Here is a 9,090-nt window from a genome sequence, read left to right as displayed (position 1 = left end):
GAAGCAAAGCTTCCTGTGGCTTCAAGGTATGTGTTGATATTATCTGTTTCAGTGATTCTCTGCTAATCCGTTTGGTATAATTACTTTATATATTTGGTACTTATTTAATCAATGAATCATACCATAGGTAGTAACAGTAGTTTAATTGAATAAGTAGTTTAATTTCCTGGAGGACACAAAATTGTTCATAGTGTATGTTAAATTGAATATATTTCATAATTTGTAAATGGCAGTTCTGTACAAGCAGAGAGATATGTGGATACCGGCGTATGTCAAACATATATTTTGGGCAGGGATGCAGACGACTCAGCGGGTTGAAAGCATAAATAGTTTTTTTGACGGGTACCTGAAGAAGAACACGAGATTGTATCAGTTTGCTCCTAGATATTGCAAGGCCATGGAGAGTAGGGCGAATGATGAAAGAGTTGCGGATGTGAATTGTAGCCGTTTTACAAGGCCTTTGGTTGAGGAGTTTGCGTATGAGAGAAAATGTCAGAAAGTATATACGGATGCGAAGTTTGTTGAAGTTCAGGTCCAGTGCACGCGGGTATGTTATGTGACCCCTGTTAGTAAAAAAGACATTTCTGATGTAGAGGTAGAGCATACCGTCTCCGATAGAGTGTGGATATGGTCGAAGTTTAAAAAGGAAATATCTTTGGGTGGCCCTGAGCGTACTTATGTGGTATTGTTCAACAAAGAAACCTTATTTGGGAAGTGTGACTGTAAATACTTTGAGTGCCACGGCATTGTTTGTAGGCATATAATAAAAGTGTTAGACATGGAGAATGTGGTAACAGTTCCTGTATCATACATTATGGATCGATGGAGGAAAGATATTCAACGTAAGCACACCCTTGTGAAGGTATCTTATCATGATCCTGAGAAAACAGAGGAAATTAATCGGTATGACAAAATTATGAATGCAGTAGAACCTGCTGCTTTACTTGGGTCCCAGAATGAGCAAAAACTTGACATAATGCTTGAGATGGTTCGGGCTGCTATGTTACGGATGGATGTAAGTGACGTAGTGACAGCAGAAGTGGCCGATAATGAAGGCGGTGCAGCATCCGTCCTTAACAGAAGGGGCAGTGACGGACCACCAACGCCTGGGTCGGTTAATAAACCGCCTAATAGTTCTGGAGAAGAAAGCCCTTGTCAGTCACCACCCATTCTTGCCAAAGATCCTGTTCCGCGAGGTGGGGTAAAGGCTCATAGGCCTCGTGAGAAACGTTTTATCCCTCCTGGTGAGAATACAAAGCCAGCTAAAAAGCAAGTACGGAAAAACAAGAAATGCGTGGCTGAAGATGCTCCTCCTGAACAACCTGCTACTAATCTTCCTGTACCTTTTACACAACCTATGGATCCAGTAGCTATGAATCCTGATTACACCGGCCACCAAGGAATAAAGTACGGTAACGCACAGAACAACTTCCATCCCGGCTGGCCAAATCAATTTGTAAGTTCCTGACTGCGCAACATATTGTTCTATGATTATTTGTTGTTTGTTGTTTGTAAGTGATATTGTGTTGTCCCCTCCCCAACAGCAGGTAATGGCTGGGTATAATACGGTGAATGTAGTGGATCCGCAACATCAAGTTGGAGGAAACAATGTTCGTGCTTGTGTAGGTCAGATGAGTGGGACTCTTATATATCCGCAACACAACTACAACAATGGAGCACCCATGCAAAACTATCAGGTGATTTTATTGATCATGTATTATGCAGTATTATGAACTACTTCACGTTTTTTGGTCAATGACTTAATGCTCTGATTCAGGCATCTGCTACTAGAGTAGGAGGTGGTGTTGCTACAAATTTGTTTCCACAGTCTCAAGTTCGCATGTCCGTCGGTGGGATTCGTATGTCCCAAGATGGGGATGGTTTGATAGGGTCTCAAGATCCACGTGTTATGCCCCTGTCACAAAACATGAGTGGAGTTCAAATGTCCCAAATATCTTCAAATGTAGGTGGTGTTCATATGTCACAAAACCTAAGCGGACAGGGAATTTTTCATATGTCACAAAACCAAAGTGGAACTCAAATGTCCCAAAACGCAGGCAACATTAGGTACTTCACCGGCAACGTAGGTGGAACCTTTGAAGGATCCGGAAATCAGTTTATACAGGGAGGCAATGGTAACCACAATTTTCAAGGCACTCCAGGTTTTCAAGGTGACGGTAGTGACAGAAACTATCAACGCACAGATAAATATCAATGCTTTGCTGGAAATAATAGCAACCAGGTTCAACGCAACGGAAATCATACATTTCATGGAAGTCGTACTCCTATATTCACACAAGACCTATTGAGTTGTCATGACTTGACGAAGAACTAATACAAATAAGACTCAAATTCAGAAGTCCTGTTATAAACGTTGTAGTTGAGTTGTCTAATATTTGTGATTATGTACCATTCTGTATTAATATGTAAGTTTAATTGTTGTTTGGTTTACGTGTGTAACTGTACCATTCTGTATGAATATTGTACCTGATTTTTTAACTCAACACGTTTTCGACTTATTGATTAAAGTAAAATTAGCAAGTACAATGCAAGTGGATGAGGGTAAAATAGTCAATGTACAAGGGAAAAGATGAAGGTAAAATAGTCAATGTACAACGAAATTTTTTCCAAAAAAGGAAATGGTGCAGTGTTTGTATATATCGTGTTAACCATGTATTAATACGTTGATGTTGTTTATATAAAACAACTAGATTTTTACCCGTGCGATGCACGGATTATATTAAATTGTTATGTGTAAATAAAAATCCTATGTATATACCACTTTTATATATTAGATTAGATTAGTTTTTGATTTTGCATTGAATTTTAATTTAGATATTTTTGTTATTATTATGAAAGTGTCTGTTTTTGGATGAAATTGTATATACGTAATATTAATAAATAATTAATAAAAAATATCTACGTGAATGTTAATCATTTCTTTACGTGGCACTCGACTTTTTTAATTCAAAATATTTTGAAATCTTATTTTTCATTGGCCGAAACCATCAGATTTTTCTATGTGGCGCTCTAATATTGGATTAATGTTTGATTTTAAATTGAATTTTATTTATTTTATTTTAGATTATTGTTTGATTTTGGATGAATTTTATTTTAGATTTATTTTTTAATTATTAGAGTGTTTGATTTTAGACGGAGTTGTATATATTAGTAATTAATCAATTAATTAATTAAAATATCTACATGGCACCTAATTGATTTTCTACGTGGAAATCGTTTATTTTTTAATTATTAGAGTGTTTGATTATCGATGGAGTTGTACATATTAGTAATTAATTAATTAAAATATCTACGTGGGACCTAATTAATTATCTACGTGTCAGTTGGTTTTTTAAATTCAAAAAGAAATTAGAAATATTATTTTTTCATTGGTAAACAACCATTAGTAATCCTAGGTGGCGCTCTAATATTTTATCAAATATTCTTCTATTGGCCGAAGCCATTAGATTTTTCTACGTGGCGCTCTAATATTGGATTAATGTTTGATTTTAAATTGAATTCTATTTATTTTATTTTATATTATTGTTTGATTTTTGGATGAAGTTTATTTTAGAGTTATTGTTTAATTATTAGAGTGTTTGATTTTTGATGTGAAATCTCATAAATTATTATTTTTTTACATCTAAAATGAAATTTCATACAAAATCAAAAACTTATTTTTAATTCGAAGTATATAAAATTGGTATATACATAACAATTTAATAGAATCCATATATCGCACGGGTTAAAATATAGTTAGAAATATAATAAGATGGTAAGAGAGTTATTTTTCAAACTCGAGGTCTAGGGAAACCACCAAACATTGTTGTATGATTTTTAGTTGTCAACAATATCGCATAACCTTGCCTAACAGATCACGTAGCGTAAGCATGATCGTTCTACGTGGCATATGAGCGTAAGCATGATCGTTCTACGTGGCATATGAGCGTAAGCATGATCGTTCTACGTGGCACCCTAAATATCATAACCCTAAATGACCAAACGTCACAGTACATAGTACCATGTCTTGGCTTCACGCATACCAAACCAATCTTATTTTTATTGGAATATAATAACTATAATAACATGAAAGTTGAAATGTTTATATTTTTTAATTCTAATATTTTTTTATTTGTAATGTATGTTTGAATCTTATGTTTGAATCTCATTCACAAGCGTTCTCCTTATTCCAGAAAAACCTTAAATTACCAAACTACACAGTATAAAGTACCATATCATATACGCACGCGATTCGTGTGAGAGTACATTTGACCTCTATTTTATAATAATATCATTCCATATCCCTTTCAATTAAATAAGAAGTCAATTATAATTAATTAAACCTCGTGCCGGTCAAACGGTTTCAAGTATTCCGGGACGGAGGGAGTATTTACTAAAAAACATAAATACTACAAAATATTTACTAAACATAAATAAATGTAACATATGGGCTAAGTATGATACTAAAAATATAATATCAAATTGTAACATATGGCCCATATGTTTGACCGGCACGGGGTTTAATTCATTATAATTGACTTCTTATTTAATTTAAAGGTAGGTAGTGGGATGTGGTGGGGGGGTCGTGAATTTTCTAATGTTTATTTGGGGTAGCAATTTAGAAGGTGGACCATGGTGCACATAGACCCCATGGTGCACCTTCTTAATTCACTGGTATATAATTGAAAGAACATCTGGTTACGAGAAAAGAACATGTTATAACAAAAAAGTGAAATATTATATCGCATGTTCTTTTGCTTATGCACATATGTTCTTTTTGTGCACCATGGTGCACCATGCTCTATGTGCACCACGGTCCATAGTCCACGGATTTGGTAGTAGGGTTGTTGTTGGGCCCTTAGAAAAGGTAAATAATAAAATATTATGTAAATTTTCCATTTTTAGAAGCGTTCAAGTAATCCGGGACGGCCCGATAAGGAAAGCGTTTCAAGTATTCCGGGACGTTTCAGCAACCTCTTCTGCTATTGGCCGTTTCCCTTCTTTACCAAAAAGTGGATGAGGTTCCGAGTACACAATGTCATCAAGCGTCTGGTGAAAAACACATGAATTTAACAGATTAATTAAATAACTAACTACATTTCATTTATAAACTCAGGTGGATGGTTACAGATTACACACCATCAACTTCCCATAATCATCGGTGGGTTTCCTATCTTGATATTTCACCTTGTCCACTTCCTCTTCAGTCTAGACTTTAAGTCTTGGGAACTCTCCCCACCGGACAGGTTGTCGACACAAACGGTCAAGGTAGAATATCTGCACAACAACGGAAAGAACGGAATATGTGCTAAAACAAGTGGAAATATATTGTGTGCAGACACATAAAATATTTGCAAATACTCCAACACATTCAACAACAGATAAAAAACAAAACTATAGCTCTTACCAGCAAAAACAACACACAGCCACCCGTCCCGGCAGCATATCCCTGAACTTCAAACTTCCTCTGGCAATTAACGGCGTACTCCAACAGCCATTTGTGACAAAATTCACACCAATTATACTTATCGGCGTCCTTCGCAACACATACAGCCCCGAGTAGTTTGGTGGACATGTTGCCACCGTCAGTGGAAGGACACAAAATCTGTCCCAGCAGCACAATCATGAAGTTCTCCATGAACTCGGTTCTTTGACGATTATTTGCCAGGGGTTTTATCTTACCCGACTCGTCCAAGGGACCTTGCAAAGCACGGGTTGAGTTTGATATACCTATAAATGTCTTGCAGTTTTTTGCATTTTTCTCACCGTATTTAACAGCAATGTCACGAGCCCCCCCAGGGTTGGGCAAATCATCATCGTTTGCCGGAACAGGCAGCCCGCTGTTCTTCATTCCAAAAACATATTCCCAATGGGCAGGGCTGATAGGCATGAAATTTCCGTCACCACCAACAAGAAAGCTGTTGACTCCATCTACCCTGGTCATCATCCAGTAGCAAAGCTGCCGCGGAAGCTTCGAAATTTTCAGCTCCAAAAGTCCACCAAATCCCATCTTTTTCACACAGTCCTTCCTTGTTTGATCAAACCCAGCTATCAACTTCGAGAACGCATCGGTGCGACAAATAACACTTGGTTGCTACAAAAAATGGATTTATTATAAACACACAAGACAAACAGATGAAACATACCCATCCAACAACTACACAAACACTAAAACATAATTTTATACCTTACGCTCACAATTAGCCATTTGAGTGGCAACTACCAAGTCATGTTGTCTCGCATATTCACCCCTTGACATCCGCTGTACTGGAATAGGAACCTGTTTCAACACAAGTTCATAACCAAATTAGTATATCAAATGGGGTATATAGTAAAATTTAAAAATTTTAAGTCACTCTACTAACCCGCAGAAAATCTTTCTTTTTCGGCCCTCTCTTTTGTTTCACGGGACACTCTCTTTTCCCTCCATCTGTTACTCCTCCCTGTCTTATACGCCCACTTTCCTCAACCTTCCTACGCTTATTCTTCTCCAGCACCATCTTCTTCACAACTTTCCCCCCCTCATCCTCCTTACGCCTCTGCCTCAATAACTTCAAACGCTTCAATAACATATGTTCTTCATTTGAATTCCCACCCCTAACAGTCTTCCCTGGATGCCTTAACAACTGTTCCTCTTCATAACCAGCATCCTCTGCATACTCTTCCACATCATTTACATCAGCACGCCGGCTCTTAACATACAATTTCTTATTGTTCTGCTTTCTCTTATTTGAACCACCTTCATCTTCAGAATTTGTAAAATCATCATCATCATCTACATCTTCATCTTCCACTCCTTCATCCTCATACAGAGAATCCTCACTATCATCCCCTGACACAGCCTCATCAGATTCATAGTGTTCTTCGTTTTCTTCATTTTCCGGTTCCGGTTCCGGTATACGCCTCTTACGCTTACTGGTGCCATCTTCCAGGGGTTGGCTACCAGGAGGCACAACATCACTAACAGCAAACTTCTGCATCAAAAGCATCATATGCCACAGTTAAGGATTACACTACATCATACACTCCATTTTTAGACTTACACTGCATGATATATACACTCCAAATATAGAATTACACTCTGTGGGTACAACCCAAATTTAACAACTAATAACACTCACCCATGGTTGTTTGGCTCCAGTGTGTCCCCTTTTGAAAACCATCCTGAAATAATTTAGGTAAATAAACAATAAGATTAAGAACAATACTAATTCAATTTAGATTGAATACCAAACTATATACAACTTTCCATTAAAAAGAACCACCATGTACCAAATTTATTATTTGCCACACATTCTATGTGGTTTGAACTCAAGGCAGTCACATTCTCAATCAATTTTGAACAATACATTCGTAAAATACATAATAATACAAGTTCAACACCCGCCCTTTCACCAGAAAACAACAAATATTTAAATTCAACACCCGCCCTTTCTTTACTTTCACCAAATATGATAAAACAGGCCCCAAAAAATTACAATATAATATCAAATTTGATAAATTCACACTCCAAACCAAACATTCTTTATCTAAACCCTAAACCCCAAAATAAATTCTTTGTATTGATTCATGCATCTCCAAAACATAAAACCCCAAAAGGTTGAAATTATTTGATTAACCCTAACTAAAACACACCGGTAATTGAAAAAAATGATGAAAACATTCCACCATGAAATGATGAATTACCCAGAAATAAACGAATTTCTAGCAAGATAATCTACCCAGAAACAAACGAAACCCTATAGACCAAAAAAAACAAACAATTCTTCATCAATACAAACCCTAACTTCAACAAAATTCAGCAAAAATACCCAATTATACACAAACTACAACAATGAAATAAAAAAATTACGGAATTAAAATGAAATATTTCATCTTTACCTGGAATTGAATGAAGGATTAGTCTTCGCTCCAACGAACTCGCCCAAACTTTAAGCTTCGTTAAACTCGCCCAAATTACTCAAATTCGAAAAAAAGTAAGTTTAAGAAAATCTGATGATAAAGAAATCGTGGTGTAGCAATGGTGATTTTGGAGGAGAACAATTTCGCGGGAGATGGTGTTTTCTTCTATGGTAAATAACGAAGGAGAGAGAAAATGAGAGAGTAAATGAAAATAACGAAGGAGAAGGTTTTACAATTACTGATGTGATGTGGGCAATTTTTTTAATTCAAAAAAAAAAAATTTTGAATTTCAAATTTTTGCATCAGAAATGTAGAGAGAGAAGCAGAAATAAAAAGGAGAAAGAAAAAAAAGGTGGGCCAAAGCACAAATGGTACTTGAAAGTACCATTTTACCCCCATTATAGGATTTGCAATCTATAATAATTATAGATTCAGACTTTCTCCCTTAGATGATTCTAGATTTGAGTAAAAGATGGAATAAAAAGTAACCTATGAATAGGTGGATCCAATGAGATTTGTTATTGTTTTTTTGTGTTTTCCTTATGACTGTAAGGTTATTGGAGTCTTGGACATATGTTGTGGTTGCAGCTACAAAATTCTTTAGTCTCACATTGGAATTTTGCAAATATTTTATTACTTATTATGTTCTGGCTTCACAATAGATTGTCTCTTCAGAGACATCTGATAAAATTGGAACGATACAGAGAAGATTAGCATGGCCCCTGCGCAAGGATGACATACACAAATCGAGAAATGGTTCAAATTGTTTTTGCCCCTCCTGGTTATTTTTTTACTCCCCTTCTTACCACTTCTGCTTTATAGTTTATAACTTAATACTTGGGTATTATTGTAGGATTTACTTCTTTGGAAATCCTGTTGAAAGTTTCCTGTTTGAAGTGATCACCTGATGCATCCCGCATCTTAAATATTGAGTTTCTCACATTGAGAAGCGATAGTTGAGGTTGGAATGACCAGACAAATTGACAGGGGTGTGTAACATTAAACGACACGTACCTTTTGGCTTTCTCGCTGTTTTGTCTATAAGGTTAAGTGTAGTACTTTTATTTGTTAGTCTTTCCATATCAGTTTTATTATACTACATCGGTTATTGACCCACAAGGCCACATGAATCACATTATGTTAAAGTTAATACTCGTAATATTTTATACGGCAAGTGCTTTCTTTGTG

The 9,090-nt window shown here is 36.2% G+C and overlaps 1 non-coding gene across 1 annotated transcript; it reads left to right on the top strand.

Moving 5' to 3' along the window:
• Positions 1–8,567: 8,567 nt before the first annotated feature.
• On the top strand, positions 8,568–8,670 carry LOC130466424 (U6 spliceosomal RNA). The gene has a single exon (XR_008926656.1). It is a non-coding gene; the product is annotated as a U6 spliceosomal RNA (small nuclear RNA).
• The last annotated feature ends 420 nt before the right edge of the window (positions 8,671–9,090 follow it).

The sequence above is a fragment of the Spinacia oleracea genome, chromosome 1 (assembly GCF_020520425.1).
Source record: "Spinacia oleracea cultivar Varoflay chromosome 1, BTI_SOV_V1, whole genome shotgun sequence".
NCBI lineage: Eukaryota > Viridiplantae > Streptophyta > Magnoliopsida > Caryophyllales > Amaranthaceae > Spinacia > Spinacia oleracea.
This window is presented reverse-complemented; position numbering and strand designations above follow the sequence as displayed.